This window comes from Humulus lupulus, chromosome 2 (genome assembly GCF_963169125.1).
Source record: "Humulus lupulus chromosome 2, drHumLupu1.1, whole genome shotgun sequence".
In the NCBI taxonomy this organism is placed as follows: domain Eukaryota; kingdom Viridiplantae; phylum Streptophyta; class Magnoliopsida; order Rosales; family Cannabaceae; genus Humulus; species Humulus lupulus.
Genome location: NC_084794.1, coordinates 182,526,743 through 182,544,170, shown reverse-complemented (window position 1 = coordinate 182,544,170; position 17,428 = coordinate 182,526,743). Strand labels below are relative to the sequence as shown.

The window sequence follows — 17,428 nt, the reverse complement described above, 5'->3', positions numbered from 1 at the left end:
TAACAAAAATTTTGAATACCTAATCCTTTGAGTTGGTTTAATTACACATTTTAAGTCCAAATGAATCGTTTAGTGAGTTAAATATTATTTTAAACACACGGTGTAACAATCCTGGATTAGTAGGACGTTACAGGTGCCATCATGGTAGAGAATGAGAGAGGGGTTGAGAAATAGTTTTAGAGAGAAAGGAGTTGTTAATGATAGGGCAATTGTGTCCAAATTTTACAAAATGACATAGTTTTGGGATAGTCAATTATGTTGGCATATTTAAAAATTATAGTATATTAGAATGCATAATATGTGATATTTCACAAACGAAACAGAGATTTTGGACAGCTTATCCCCTTCCACCAAAGGTGACTTATTTTGATGTCACTGCCCTATGTGAATGAGAATTTCTAAGGTGCACCAATGGTGGCCAACAACACAAGAATGTATTGTACCGTTATTGGTACAATTCCATATTGAGTCATACACATTTGAATTTAATAAATATTATGGGATATGCTAATATTTTTAGGGTGCTAAATACCAACTATGTGAGAATGGCATAAAAAATGTGAAGTGCAAGCTGTAATTTTAAATGAGGTGGGAGATTCTTATTGGTGGGACAGGAATTGGGATAGGGAAATATATTGGCATGCATGATGCATTATTACCACTAAAATTACGTGGGAAACTTAGAGGCATATACTGTTCAATGAAGTTTTCACGGCCAAAGAAAGCTTAAAAAGGCATACTGCTAAAGTTAGCGGGCTGAAACGTTCAACTCCTTCCTTCTCTCTCCTCCATTCCTTCTCTCTCAATTTTGATCTGCATATATGAGGCTATCTCACCTGAGAAAATCTTGCACATTTTATATGTTGACCCGACCCCCCAATAAAAATCACAAAGGAAAAAAAATTCTCACTCATTTTACGAGAAGCTTCAACGAAAGAGATTATCGGAAATTTGCAGAAGCTCAAGTGACTCGCTGACAATGTGCAACTCGCGCGCTCTACTTTCAGTTTATCTTCTGAGCTTGGTGCTAGCTTCGGTCTCTGCTCAGCCTCAGGGATCTGGTGTCAAGACTCCATGGCTAACTCTTAACGGTATTGTTGTGTGCTTTCTATAGCTCTCCTTTTTCTAATGTATTTGTTTTACTTCAAGGGTTGATTGTTCTTTTGTGACAATTAATCGGTTTGGTTGTCAACAAAGTGGAAGAAAGGTTGTAATTGTAAGTGCGGTTTGTTTTGAGGACTTATTGGTTAGTTGTTATCTATAAAATGTACTGATTATTTTTTTCTTCAGTGAAAAAATTCTGGATTGTAAGTAATTTATCGATACACAACGAATTCGAAAGCCTGAGATTTATCTATTACTGTTTTTTTTTTCTTGCTAATTTCAGGAAAATCGCCTATGGTGATAGCCCATGGTGGATTTTCGGGGATGTTTCCTGATTCAAGCTATGCTGCGTACAGTTTTACATCGATAGCTAGCTTACCTGATACAGTGTCGTGGTGTGACGTGCAATTAACAAAAGATGGTATTGGAATTTGCTTTCCAGATATGAAGCTAGAGAATGGCTCTGATATTTCTGAGGTCTTCAAGGGTAAGCCCAAGCAGTACCTTGTTAATGACAAATCTTCCAGTGGATGGTTTTCGGTGGACTTCAGTTTCAAAGAGCTATCAGTCTTCTCCGGTAAGTATATATATAGACTCGTTCAAATGTTTCTTTGGGTGTACGTCTAGCTCTAGCCCCAACTATTCTTTCTATTATTTCTTGCTCTTCTATCTTAATTAAAATTACGATTATATATGATGATCATTTATAATTTGTAGTTTACACTCCATCTAACTCTCTGCACTGACATTGATAATAACGGTTGCTTTTGCTGTCATTGAGATTTAGTTTTATTCTAAAAGTCTTTCTGCAATGTATTTGGCGTGGTACATTGTTTTATTGCAAGTGAGATTGTGATTAAAAATTGGTGCTTGACTCTTACATGGGTTTGTTTTACGGATTCAATCTTCTTCTTGATGATGTTTTGTTTTGTTATCCCCACAGTTCGTCAAGGAGTCTACAGTCGCACCAATAAATTTGATGGAAATGCATTCCCAATTCTCTCAGTTGACGAGATGATTAAACAATTGAAACCGAAAGGCTTATGGTTAAATATTCAAGTAATTGCCCAATGCCCCTAGCCTACTTTAAACCAGCTTTCAACACATTCTTTTTCTTAACTTTAACGTACTGGTTTGGGTAAAACCATATCATCTCTTCTACTTTTGCAGCATGATGCATTCTTTACACAGCACAATTTGAGTATGAAAAGTTATGTACTCTCTCTATCTGAAAGGGCAGTTATCAATTATATCTCATCGCCAGAGATGGCTTTCTTAAGCAATATTAAACCAAAAATCAATACAACGGGGACAAAGCTGGTCTTTCGGTTTCTAGGACAAAATCAGACTGATCCTTCATCAGGCCAGACATATGATTTTTACTTGAAAAATCTTAAAACAATTAGAACAATTGCATCTGGAATTATTGTTCCTAAAAATTACATATGGCCTATCGATGCAAAATCTTATTTGAATCCACATACTTCTCTTGTCTTGGATGCTCACAAAGAAGGGTTAGAGGTATATGCATCAGATTTTGTGAATGACTTCCCTTTAAGCTATAATTATAGTTATGATCCAACAGCCGAGTACCTGAACTTCTTTGACAATGGTGAATTCAGCGTTGATGGGGTGCTGTCCGATTTTCCGATCACTCCATCAGCGGCCATAGGTAATATCTTTTATTTCTAGCATAAGAAAGAAAGCTTATAGTTTTTTTTTTTTTGCTTTTGTTTCTTTTCAAATAAACAAAGCTTGTATTAAAGAGGGAATAATACTAGGGGAGTCGGATGCAGCAAACTAAAGCAACCCCATTCCTGTAATAAGTCAGAAAACAACATACCCTTGTATTCTTCTACATCATAACCAAAGTGGCAACCCAAAATCTAATCTTATCCCATAAACCTTCCATTGGTTTCCTCAACATCGATCTTATTCAAAACTTACTATATTGCGCTCCAGCCATATAGTCCAGAAAAAACTATCCCAAAAGATCTGAACAATGTTGTGGCTCAGCTCGATGCAGTTTGAACTCTCTTAAAATCTTAAACAACAACTGTAGAGAAAAGTGAATATGCAAAAAAGAAAAAAGAAAAAAGCGATCTGCCGACACTCGATCTTTTCTGCATAAATTCTTAATTCATTATAGGGAGAAAGATGAATATAATTTGACCAAAAACATGAGGCTTGATTCATTGCCTATTCCAAAATGGGAAGAATATTAGAAAACCATTCGGTGAAACTTTTCCTGTGTCTATAAAATTTGATTATTTTTTTAATCTATTTCATGCTGCTGACTCCTCTATAATATAATATACTACAGAATGCTTTGCTCACCTAGGAAACAACGCTACAAAACAAGGTACAACCCACCGTTTTAATTTGTTTCTACTTATTAGTTTCTGATTGATCTTGTCACTTTTCATTTCATCTCGTACCTGTTTCTTGCATAATGTCATTCTCTAGCAAAGCCTTTGGTTATCTCAAAATGCGGAGCAAGTGGAGACTATCCTGGTTGTACTGACAAGGCTTATGCCAAGGCAATTAATGATGGCGTGGATGTACTTGACTGTCCTGTCCAGCTGTCAAAGGATGGGATACCATTTTGTTTAAGCTATATAAATCTAATAAATATCACAGATGTGGCTAAATCTAGTTTTAGCAATCTTAAAATGAGTGTTCCACAGATCGTTGATAATGACACTGGAATATTCGCCTTCAACTTGACATGGGATGACGTTCAAAAGTTAAAACGTAAGTAATTCTCAAGCGCTTGCTGGGTTAGCTAGGTGTAGTGTTCTTGTAATTTTATATTTGTTGAGAAATGAACTACTTTACAATATAACAATTCTCATGCATGTGCTTGCTCATTTAGTTATTATAGTGCTCTTGTAATTATATCATTGTTGAGAAATGACTAGTTACATTATTCATGTTATTAAGCGCTTTGTGGGAGTGTACTAGGAGGAAATTAAATGAGCCCTCATCACAAAAACCATTGTTTTTGTTGGAAGAACATCTTCCCGAAAGCAGGACGGGATACTAAGATTACTTCTTTGAGAGGTTTATTAGGTGCCTAAGGGTTCGAATCTTAGGCACTCTGAGGAAATTAGAGTACCCAAGGCCTAATAATCCACTTGTTCTAGTAGTAACACTTCGTCTTAGACTTTGCAGTGTACTAGGTGGCCATATAGCAAGAGGGCCAACGTACCATAAATACTGTGCTTTTTTAAAATTGTTATTCGTAGGACTTATTGATGACTTCCTGTCTTTCTAATTAAGTAACCGATGGATAGAAGGGATGCTCACTTTCTCAATGGGACGGGCCCGCTCCTAATGGGACGGGAAATCCCCGTCTAAATAGGAAACGGAGCGGGGACGGAGATAACTTTTAATTCCCGAATGTTAAATGATCCTCGTACCCATCTCGATTGGGCGTTTAAATTTTTATATATTTATATGTTTTTTTCAGTATAGTAGTGACTTTTTTAATATTTTAAATTTTATTTAAGATAATGCTTAATATTTTAAATAATAAATATTGTGTAATATTTTAATTTATATATAATTTACTATTTTTATTTTAAAATTTTTGTTTAAAATTTATTTTTGAAATAAATGGATTCCTCATGGTGATTCTCCACCCCAATAGAAGATTCCCCACCCCGTCCTCAACGAAGAATAAGCGAAGATGGGACGGGGACGGGGACGGGGATTAGAAATATAAATGAGGACAGAGACAGTCCTTAAGGTTTGGTTTTTATTGATCAAAAAGTTTCAGCAGTACACTCATACACATTACAAGTCTTTCATCTACAAGAGAGTAAGAACATAAAAAATTACAACATAATTTTCTCTCTTTTCTTCTTCTGATTTTCTTGTCATCTAAACTGAATAGTAGGTTCCTTTATATAGATGGTCAATCTAAGTTCCTTTATATAGATGGTCAATCTAAAGTAGGAGAGCAGAGGTCAGTAATAACTAACTTAACAACTTGTAACTTGTTATTGGATAAAAAAATCAAGTGGCTGAACTATATTCACCACAAAAGGTTACCAATAAATTAACCTAAAATGTTCAAAATGTTACTACTTCTGTCTTAGGTATTTTTATCAGCTGGATAGGTATATTATTATGAGAAAATTAAATATTTGCTTGATTCGTTTCTTATTTTGTTCTTTAAATATAAGTTGTTCTTAAATATTGTTGTAGTACTTCTTACGCATGGAAATGATGCTCAAGATCTATTGTCTCGTGAAAAATTATTTGAAACCTCGGTATTTATTTATTAATTTATTTTCTGTTTACACATGTAGCTGTTATATCAAGCCCCTATTCATCGTTCACACTAATCCGGAATCCGGTGAACATGAATGAAGGCAGATTTGTGTCATTATCTGACTTTTTAGCCATGTCAAAGAATTCTAGCTCTCTTACTGGCATCATGATCAGCATAGAGGTTAGTTTTTGTTACACTACAAAATATCTTATTTTTAGTCACAAAACAATTTGTGATTAAAAGCAAAAAAAAAAAAATGTGACCAAAAAAATATATTATCTTACCTATATGGTCACTAAAATATTTGTATTAGTTACAAGAATCACAATATGTTTAGTCACAATAAAATTTATTACTAAAAATAATAATAGGTTATGACTAAAATTATAATAATGGTATCTTGTGCTTAAATATAACTTTTTAGTCCCATGTAAATTTTAGTTGTGAGTGAAAGTGACATCTAGTCAAAAAAAAATTATGCTGTAACTAAAAAGTACATTTTTTTAGGGTTACAGATACTTTGAATTTTTGGTTGATAATTTTTAAAAGGGTCACAAGGAAAAGCTAAATAAAATTGTGAGATAGACTATTCCTTAACAATAAAAGCTTGTACTAGCTTATACATTTTTGTTTTTTTAAAACTGAATATAAAGTTTGCTTGGAATTTTTTTTATTCTTTTGTTTTATAAATAAGTTTAGCAAAAAAAAAAATTAAAAAAATATAGAAAGGCTTCTACTATTTTATTTTTCAAACCAATTTGCAAAACAAAAGGAATAATGATACGTGCACACAAAATGTTCACCAAAACATTACACACTACATGGCAAGTCATTTTAACCCATGTTAAATAATATGATTAGTTGAGAAGACTGCCAAATACTACTATGTAATATTTTTGTGCACATTTCTTATACATATTTTGTTACTCAAATAGAAAAATATACATATTGTTGTCCATACTTAGGCATGGTAATAACGTATACAATAGTCGTGGATGTGACATAACCTTGAACGTCCATGCGTATCCATATACACATTTACCTAAACACGTGTAAATTTATACCAAAAAGTAAAGTTTGCTAAACATGTTAATAATTCTTAAAAATTGAAAACCAAAACCAATTTTGTTACTTCATATAAGTTCCAATTTAGTTAAACAAAAAACATAAAGGGAATCCAATTAAAATCCAAACGCATGCATATGGCTGAATTAATCTTATAATAGTTACTTCTATATTGGTTCACTCCTTTCTAGTTAGTTAAGAAGGAACTTAATGACCAAGTTCTGTTTTGATTGGATGGAGCTTACATTAATAGTCATGAATGTGTACTTGCAAAGCGGCCAGATCCTATATCAAATTTTGAATAAATGATAATTCCATCTTGTCATTGTTTCTTTCAGCATGCACCCTTTCTTGCAGAAGAGCTAGGCTTAAGCGTGTTACCGGTGCAGTGGTTAGCGCCCTGAGTAAAGCGGGTTTCGACAAACAGACAACCTTAAAAGTTATGATTCAGTCTACCAATAGTTCATTTCTTAGAAAGTTCCAAGGCAAAAATAATTATGAACTCGTGTACAAAATCGAAGAGCAAATCTGAAGTCTTGATGATCTTTCCTTAAAGGACATCAAGAAATTTTCTCACTCAGTGACTGTTGACAAAGCCTCTATCTACCCAGATAATTGTTATTTTTGACCGGTGCTACAGATGTTGTAAGAAAGCTTCAGAGCAACAATCTTCCTGTTTATGTAGAAACATTCAGCAATGAGTTTGTATCACAAGCATGGGACTTCTTTTCCGATCCAACTGTGGAAATAAATTCATACGTGATGGGAGCCAAAGTTGATGGTATAATCACAGAGTTTCCTAAAACAGCTGCTAGATATAAAAGTAAGTATACATTTCTATGTTAATGCTCTTTTCACCATCAGCCTTTATTATAATATACTAGCTAGTTGTTGTTTTTTCTTTTTTATATTATATCCCTGATTTTTCTCAAACCATTTTACCTTAACTCTATACCAAACACTAATATGTAGATTATAATAGCAGGTACGTACATATATATAAAGAACTATGCTTTTTTTGGAGGCCAAAAGTGAAGGTCAGCTCTAATTGAGGGTGTTTGAAATTGATGTAGGTAACCATTGTTTGGGACTAGGTGACAAAACACCACCTTACATGAGCCCTGTTGAGCCTGGCAGTCTAATGGAACTCATTACACCTCCTTATATGCCACCAGCTGAGGCTCCAGACCCAATTTTGACATTGGATGATGTGGTTGAGCCACCTTTGTCTTCTGCCTAAGCTTACAGCAGCGAAACCAACATCACACAATAATAATGCACAACCTAAGGTTGGTACAGGCTAATAGTTGTTGAATTAGCCATCCTCCTTTCTATTCTCCTCAAACTGGTATATATATATGTATATACCTTGGCATTGCTTGGTACTCAATTGCGTTGGAAATTTTTTTGTTACTTTAACGTTGAAAATGTTGAGAGTAGTGTGATCTATATAAGCTGAGATATTGTAATTTGTTCTTTGTTATAACAAAATAAAGATTATTCCGTTTTATTTATGCTTGTGTTATGTGTGATTATTAATGTAAGCCTATATCATTTTATATTATATCTTGCATCCGTCAAATAATACTTTGTTTTGTCAAATACAAGATAGATTATTAAAAGGTTGTCAAGAATTTAATTTGTAACCTTGAGCGATTTTGAAAATTTTGAAGCAACTATAGGAAAATAGGCTTAATGCGAGTCTCTAGATCAAAAAATTGTAGCTATTAGATTTTCCAACAAGAAGTCGTTGCAATAGGTCGCTTGTTGTAGCCACTTATTGCGACGAAAATTCTATGTCATCACAATAGGTTAGACATATGGGCACAACAAAGTCATTGGTAAAGAACTTGAACAATTTGAATATTTTGAATTATATAAACCTATTTTCTTCACAATAATTCCATTATATTTTAAATTTTTTTAATTTAGCACCTATTGCAACATAAATGTTGTCCAATAGGTATTGGGACAACATTGCCATCATAATAGCCTTTTTTTTTTTAAAATATAATAATAATACTTTTTTATTATTTTGTAAAATTATAAAATATATTAATAACATTGTTGTCTGTGTTTTCATCCAAAGACACGTGCCTCTTCTCCGTGAGACAACGCCCAAAGAGATGTGTCATCAGGGGATCGATCCAATGGTTGGAAGTCGCCCTCCTCGGGTAGTAAGAAGGCGTCGACCTCTTTCCTGGGCCATGTCCCAAGAGACATGAATGTCTTCGTAAGGTTACCTCCCGAGGATGCTTGATAGTCTATGAATTTTCTTTGCCTCCAGCTATATTCCAGGCTGAGGATCTAGTCCTCGGAATTTTAGGGATAGACCAGATGGCAGCCAATGCGGATTGGCTGCCTCAGAAAGACCTGACAACCTTTTTTGGGCGATCTGCCTGCAGCATTGCTAACGATACGAATCGCAATTCGCACTCCCACTACGCCGCCTGACACGGAAGTACATACAGCATGCCCTGACAATCACAGGGGCATGTTCCTCGTAAAGTGATTACCTTTCTGCAGTGGGCCCCGCAAATCATGCTTGGGTTGTGGCCTTTATTCAATGCGGCCCAATGCATTGAAGTGTATTAACTCCCCATTTAGGGGAAGAATGTGTATTAATTATTTATGATTAATATTAATGTCCTTAACCCCTATAAAGATGGCTGGGAACCTCATTGTAAGGGGTTCGGATTTTTTTAGAGAAATACTTGTACTCAGAGCAATCTAAACACTGCCTGAGAAGATACTATAGAAGCTTGCAACCACAAGCTTGCAATCTCCCTAATACAAAAGACTCGTTGACTAGGGTTCTTTTATAACCTGAACCACGTAAAAATCTATGTCCATATAGCTATTTCTTTAACCTCTTGTATAAACGTTGATAACGAAAAAGGCAGTCAACATTTTGGTGCTTTCATTGAGAGCTTGAAGAAAAAATTTGAAACACTCACGATCACGGTGACTACACGAAGAAACATTACAAATGAAGTGCCCCCTCCCACCGGAGTCGACGGGGGAGAACCCAGTAGGCAACCACCTCAGGACGTACCTGGATGGCGGAGGGCTACGATGAGTATGCTGAGTTTGACGATGAGGACAATAACGTCGACCAAGAGTGTTATGAGGATGAATATCCTCAGCCCATGGAGGCAGAAGAAACGCCAGAAGTGGTGGCGCTCCGCGAGCAGGTGGCTAGCCAACAATAGAAGCTTGGTGTTCAAGAGGGTAACACCACTGCTCTTCAGGAGATGGTACTTGCCATGAAGGCCACTCTTGCAGCCCAAGGGTTGCAAGTGGACCCCCATGGCAATGCACCAGCTGGGCACCCAACAGGTGTGCCACCTGTGCATCTTGTTGGAGTGTCGCCTGTCGATACAGCTGAGGTACCCCCGAACACCCGGCTGCCGAGGCGCAGGATCCGCCAGCTGAGGTGTCCAATGGGCACCCAGTAGGAGTTGGAGCCTCAGCACCACCACAGGACCGTGGTCAAGGGAAGGCCAATGATGACCATGCCCCGAAGCATAAGAGGCTCGTCAAGAGCCCGAGGGCCACCCGGCTCCACAACAAACTGGTAAGGGTAATGAGACAAGGACCCGAGGACGCCGCCAAGTAGACAGCGCCCGTGAAGCTCGAGGCCATCCGCCCCGACATCTGCTCCTGGATTTGGTATGTCTCCGGCAGGGTTCGGGACAGCGCCCACTAGATACAGTGCTTTTTAGCCTGCATTCGGTGCTGGAGTTATCGCCCCATCCCAGCCGGCTAAATCCAGTCGAGCTCCCAATGGCACAAGGCACGAAGGGAAGGGCAAGGGTCGCAAACCCAGGGGAAGCAGGATCGTACAACCCGAGAAGGGAGTCCCATCAGGCGAGAAGTATGTCTCACAGTAGTCCGAATATACTGACTTGGTGGACTCCCAAGAGAACATCTTCGTGGACACAGCATAACACGTGCATTACAGGAAGCTGCAACCCATCCCGAGAGACAAGGATAGGCAGGAGCCTGGAAAATTTTGTCGTTTCCACAACGACATAGGGCATCACACTAATGAGTGTCGCCAGCTCAAGGACAAGATTGAGAATCTCATCAAGCTGGGACACCGCCATCAATATGCAAAGGGAGGGTTGCGTCCAACACAGCCACTCATGGCCGGATCGACGGTCCCACCTGTCGCACCTCGGGTCCCAACAGCGACTCATGTAGGTCCCCCACATCCAGCAGCACAAGGACCTCCTCCAGTAAATGGGCGGGTCATAACCATATCAGAAGTGCTTCACCTGGGGGGCACCTCATGAAGCTCGCAGAACAGATATGCGCGAGCTTTGAACCACGACGATGAGATAATGGCTCTAACCTAATTACCTGCTCAAATGTCGCGAATGACTGACCAAGTTATAACGTTCTCCGAAGACGATGCTCGGAGAGTGCATTTCTCGCATCACAATCCATTGGTGATTGAAAGCCAAATCTCCAACAAAATGGTGGCTCGGATTCTGGTAAACAACGGGAGTTCGGTGAATATCCTGTTTAAATCAACCTTCAAGAAGATAGGATTGACTACGACAGACCTGTCCCCGTGCGCCTTGACACTTTATGGGTTCTCAGGAGAGGCCCTCGTCTCGATGGGGCAGATAAAGCTCCCAGTAACGCTCGGAGAGGTACCTCGTCAGGCCTTTAAGTACTGCACCTTCGTGGTGGTGGATTGCCTCTCAGCATACAATGCCATTTTGGGACGGCCAGCACTAGTGGAGTTCGGAGCAGTCACTTCCATCCACCATCTATGCATGAAATTCCCTACGGATGCGGGAATCGACACGGTCTGAGGTGACCAAAAGGAGGCGAGACAATGCTATAATGTCTCCCTCAAGTCCCCGTAATGATGGTAAGGGAGGAACCCCCCGAGATCTTCAAGACCATGGAGGTACAGGCTACGCAAGACTCGGGGCCTGACGAGTTAGACCCAAGGGTTCGAGAGAAGAGGTCCATCAAACCAATAGATGAAATAGAGGAAGTGGTTCTAGATACCTCCACCCTCGATATGAAGGTAAAAGTCAGGGGAGACTTAAAAACGAAGGTCCAAGAAGCGTTAGTGGTCTTCCTCCGAGAAAACCTAGATATCTTCGCATGGTCACATTCTAACATGACTGGCATTGATCCAAACGTCATATGCCATGCCTTGAATGCCGACCCTAGCTTTCCTCCTGTTCAGCAGAAGCAACAGACGTTCGATCAAACCAGGAAATAGGCCCTCAAGGTCAAGGTAAACAAACTCCTCTCAAATGGGTTTATCCGAGAAGCCCCGTACCCCACGTGGTTGTCCAACCCTGTCCTTGTGCCAAAGCCAAAGGGCACTTGGAGGACATGCATAGATTTTTCGGACCTTAACAAGGCATGTCCGAAGGATTTTTTTCCACTCCCCAGGATAGATCAGATGTTCGATGCCACCTCCGATTACGAGTTGCTATCATTTATGGATGCATACTCATGATATAACCAAATATCCATGTATGCTGTATATTGTTACATCGTGGTGCCTTTTAGGTTGAAGAACGCCAGTGAAACTTACCAAATGTTGGTCAATAGAATGTTTGAAAACCAATTGGGGCGGAACATGGAGGTCTATGTGTATGATATGATCATGTAAGTGACTTGGTTGAAGTCTTCGCGGTGCTCCATCGGTTTGGAATGAAGCTCAACCCTCAAAAGTGCACATTTGGGGTAGCTTTCGACAAATTTTTTAGCTTCATTGTAAGTGCTCGGGGGATTGAGGCAAACCCAAAAAAATCAAGGCTTTAATCGAAATGCCTTCTCCCCGGAAGCATAAAGATGTTCAGAGCCTGACATGGAGGATAGCAGCCTTGAGCCATTTTGTCTCCAAGGCAACTGATAAGTGTGTCCCTTTCTTCAATATTTTCAGAGGGGGTCAGAGATTTGCATGGACAGAAGAGTGCAAACGGGTGTTCCAATAGCTCAAGGCAAACATGGAAAACCCTCCGATACTTTCCAAGCCAGTAGATGGAGAACCTCTTCTACTCTACATGGTTGTGTTGGAAGATGTCGTTTGTGACGCACTAGTTAGGGAGGAAAGGCCGTGTTCAACACCCCATCTATTACATCAGCAAAAGGCTCCTCGGAGCAGAGGCTAGGTACCCGCTGATGGAGAAGCTAACCTTCTACTTGATGGTGGCCTCTCGAAAGCTAAGACCTTACTTCCAAGCACAACCAATTAAGGTCCTAACCAACCACCCGATCAGACAAGTCCTTCAGAAGCCTAAGTCGTCGGGGTGGCTCTTGAAATGGCATGTGGAATTAAGTCAGTTCGACATTACTGTTGATGCGGTTTTTCGCCAACAGTGAATTATATGAATAACTAGGATGAATTAGTGCTTAATGATAAACCGTAATAAGAAAATGATAATACTCAAGGATGCTGGAAGTCAACTATGAAGAGAAAATGATCACTCCTTTTTACATGGTTCGGAGGTTAAAATCCCCCTAGTCTACGAGTCAATATTATTATTGTTTCTCTCTCTTGCTATTTTTACAGAGTATTTGCATTACAGAAAGAATCCAACCCCTTGCACTACCCAGGATCCTGGTATTTATAGGAGAATGATCTCTGGGTAGGTATTGGGGTCATCCCGTGATCTCTTGATCCTTCACATCATTCCTGTGACATTGATGATTAATATCTAAATTTTACACTGAGGTGCAGTCTAATCAATCAAATAAAAAAGGTAATGGGTCGCATGGCCTTAATCAAGTGTGTGATGTCTGATCACGCACGTTTAAATTGCGTATCTGGAAGTTTAATAGACACGTGATGTCTGTTATAGGCACGTTTATATTGCGTGGTCAACTTTACAAAGACCCTGGGGTATGTCAGGCCTCTGAGGTACCACGAGCTTAATGTAATTCTAGCTCATGTCTTTTGGTTCCATGTTTATACAATGGTTCCAAGTGATAAGCTACTAAATGATTCATCAGTTCGAGCTATTCTTCTAAGGGATTGTACGAGATTTCCCCGGATGAATGGTGAACACGTGGCGTATTTCTTATGGCTTTTTGTTAGTTCGCTTTTCCCGAGCTGCCTCAACAAAGTACGTGCTGATATTCAGGGCGTACATTTTCCCCTCAAGCCCCTGCTCGTGATCTATGACGTCACTTTTGACTTTCACGGTGGGGGCTTTTAAACTCCCTTTTCGATCATCCATCCCCTGCCCACCATTTGAGTACTGGACACGTGGAACACTGTGATTGGTGCCTGCTCGGTCTTCGAGGATGGCATTAAATGGCCTGGCTACCTTTTTGCTGCCGTCTCATCTTCCGCGTCATGACCCTCGTATCTCGTATTTGTTTGATCGGACGGTCCTCGTTTCCTAATGTCTTTTACGTATAAATAGGGCTGGCCATTTTCAGTACTCATCACCTTTTATTTGAATTTTTTCTTCATTTTCTCTCTTCCGAGTCTCAAAAGCTTTTCTTCTTCTGCTGCTTAAAATCCTAGAAATCTCTATATTCTTGTCACAAAAACCCTCCAGAAGCCTAGTTTTGAGGATTTCTCCAGGACTTCTACCTTTACGCTGCTTACAACCTTCGCTTGGAAAATACATTGTAAGTTTCCTGTTTTTCGTGTGTTTCAATTTCTTTTGTCTTTGCCATGCAACTTTACACTCCATAGTCATAAACAGTAGGTTGTTCCTGAATAAATTTGGTGCATAGGTTTCGAGTTTAGGCATATTGAGTAGATCCTAAAACATGTATAGGATTGAGAGGTTTCTGGGTAAAATTCTGGGTAGATTTCTGGGTAAATTTAGGAAATGCCCACTCGTGGCATGGAAGGCGAGAGGTTTTTAAGGTATAAAACTGGGTAGCTTAAGGGTCACGTTTCTTGGGCGGTTTTTCTTTAAAATCCTCTTCCCAAGGCAAGTAGTGGCTTGACTTGCCTGACACACGAATCCCTGAATATCAAGGGTCTATTGGAAAATCTAGGCATGTGGCACAGGCAATGTGTGGCATCACGCGGGCTGATATTAGCGTCAGCTCGTGTATTAGGACACATCGCCTTTGTTTTTTTTTTCTTCTGTTGAAAAGTTCTACGTCGCCCACTAAAAACTCTGTCGTTTTTATTCGATAGGCGATCTGATGGCACCAAAGAAAGGAGCATCTAAGAAGAACATGGCTGGTTCGTCGTCTCAGCAGCTCCACAAGGGGAAGGAGGTCGTTCCTGACTCCCCCCTTCCTGAGTTTGGTCCCGTGGTGGAGGTGGAGGTCGCGGTTGCTCCTAACGCCTTCTTCGAGGCCGAGAGGATCATCTCCAAGATAATGACCCAAGGAAGGGTCAACAAAATCCTTCTATCCCACATCATTGAGGCTAGGAAAGGGACCTTAATCGCTCGACCTCCCTACGAGGGGGAGCAGAGCTGTTCACCACTCCAGGACGACTTCGCAGCCTGGTGTGACGAACATTTGAAGGTCAGGGCCTTTCTCCCCCTCGACCAATATTTTGCGGACTTCCTCAACTATGTGAGGTTGGCACCATTCCAGCTCCCCCCCAACTCATACCGGCTGCTGGCGGGGTTGAAATACCTGTTCCTGAAGTATGAGTGGGAGGTCCCCACTCCGGCAAACATCCTATACTTCTTCTGCCTCAAACCCAGCCCAGACCAGAGGGGACGGGTTCTATTATTTGACATGATTCCCTAACTCTCCTGCAGTCATCGAGTTGCCCAGCCACCCCAACGACTTCAAAGATTAATTCTTCATGTCGAACGGGTTCCGCAACTACGAACACCGATACTTCAACTGCCCCTGTAAGTTTTCTTTTCCCAGATCGCATAAAATTCCTTTCATACTTAGTCTTCCTTGTGCGTATATTGATTGGAATGTATTCGTGCAGCCATTTTTGCGAGGACGGCCAGATAAGTGACCCTTGGGGGTCAGTACGAGACTCTGGCGAGGCTTTTGCCCAACGAGAAGGACTACCGCCAGCTCGTGTCTGATGACACGATGCTGGTGTGTAAACTGATTGTCGAAGGTACCCCTCGTGCGAAAGAGGCGAGCTCTTGAGGCCGCTGAGGATCCCATTGCTGAGCGAGCTGCGTCAGGGGCAGCAGCCGGCCCCTCTGGCCAAGGTAACCCATATCCTTTTAGGGATTTAGATAGGGATGTGGCCGACCTTAGGCTAGTTAGGTTCAACCCCAACCAGCTCATACACCGTAACCCTGATGATCCAGATCGCAATATCACCCTGCTCCAGTGTGTGGACCACTTGGTTCTCTGATATGATATGGGCCATCCTAGGGGGACCGTAGTGGTGGACAATACCTTATCCTTTAGGTCGGCCTTCTTTGAAGAGTATGGAACCAACCTTAGGTCGTGGCCATCCCTTCTCCAAGTTTTTGTAGCCCTAGGACTTAGGCAATATGTAGAGGAGTCCAGCCCTGAGGTAGAGTCTGACCCAGAGCCTCCCTTAATCCAAGAAGTGCTTGACTTAGACTCTCCTTCCCCCGTAGCAGCTCCAAGACCGGAGGTCGTGGAAATAGACTCCTCTAGCTCGAAGGGTAGGATTATTTTATACTTTGTATGTACTTCCTTTGCAAACTGATGAGTATGCACGTATATCTAACAAATTTTCCTTTCTTTTTCAGTTGAGGAGAGGAGCCGGAGAACATCATGGAGTCGGCCCTCGGAATGAACATCATGGTAAGCACTTTTCCTGGCCTGACTTTTATTATTCTTCTTGGTATGCGCCTAACTATTTCTTTGCTTCTTTGCAGGCGGTCCTGGCTCAACATTGTAGCATATCTCGAGCGAGGGCTAGGAATGCCGAACTTCAGGCCGAGCTGACTGCGGCCCAAGTTGCTCTCGTCGCTTCTCAACAGAGTAACCAGAATGCCAAAGCTGCCTTGGTGGCGGCCTAGGCGAGTGAACAGGCGGCGAAGGCTGCCTTAACCACTGCTCAGGAAGGCGAGCAGGCGGCGAAGGCAGTCTCGGTAGCCCTTCAGGCCGAGCTCGAGGGGGCCAAAGCAAAACAGCAGGAGGTCGATGCGGCCCTTCAGGAGGAGAAAAAGGCATCGACATCCTCCATGGAGAGCATGCTTTACCACTACTGGGCCTTCAATCAGGACGGCAACTTCACCTTTATGGCTGACGCGTGGGGGCACTACCTCGAGAAGTTCAAGGTTCGACTACAACAGGAACTGCAGGCGCCGACTGAGACCGAGGAGACCTCCGCTGCAGGCGAGCAGGAGACTGAGGAGGTGACTTCCTCAGAGCAGCCTGGGGGGGCTTAGAATTTTTGTAATTTTATTTTTATTTGTAAGTGCTAAGCACGAGGTTATTCTCCTCGAGACAATTTGTTCATTAATCTTCAGCTATCAAAGTTTTATTTGTTTTCCAATCTCTCGTCCTTTATGATGTGCTAGGCAAAAACTTAGTTCGTGTTAGCTTTATCGACACCTCGTGTTTTTTAGAAAAAATCATGGTTAATCAATTTAACCAACTTCTAAGTTTTGGAACCTGGTCGCGTCCAGGATATTTAATTTTAAAAACTTAGTTCGTGTTAGTTTTATCGACACCGCGTGTTTTTTAGAAAAAACACTTAATCAATTTAACCAACTTCTAAGTTTTGGAACCTGGTCGCATCCAGGATATTTAATTTTAAAAAAACTTAGTTCGCGTTAGTTTTATCAACACCGCGTGTTTTTTAGAAAAAAACATTGAATCAATTTAACCAACTTCTAAGTTTTGGAACCTGGTCGCGTCCAAGATATTTAATTTTGAAAAACTTAGTTTGTGTTAGTTTTATCGACACCGTATGTTTTTTTAGAAAAAACATTGGATAATCAATTTAACCAACTTCTAAGTTTTGGAAACCTGGTCGTGTCCAGGATATTTAATTTTAAAAAACTTAGTTCGTGTTAGTTTTATCAACACCGTATGTTTTTTTTTAGAAAAAAAACATTGGATAATCAA

General features: G+C 40.5%; 1 pseudogene; it reads left to right on the top strand.

Moving 5' to 3' along the window:
* The first annotated feature begins 666 nt into the window (after positions 1 to 666).
* On the top strand, positions 667 to 7,963 carry LOC133818783 (glycerophosphodiester phosphodiesterase GDPDL4-like; annotated as a pseudogene).
* The last annotated feature ends 9,465 nt before the right edge of the window (positions 7,964 to 17,428 follow it).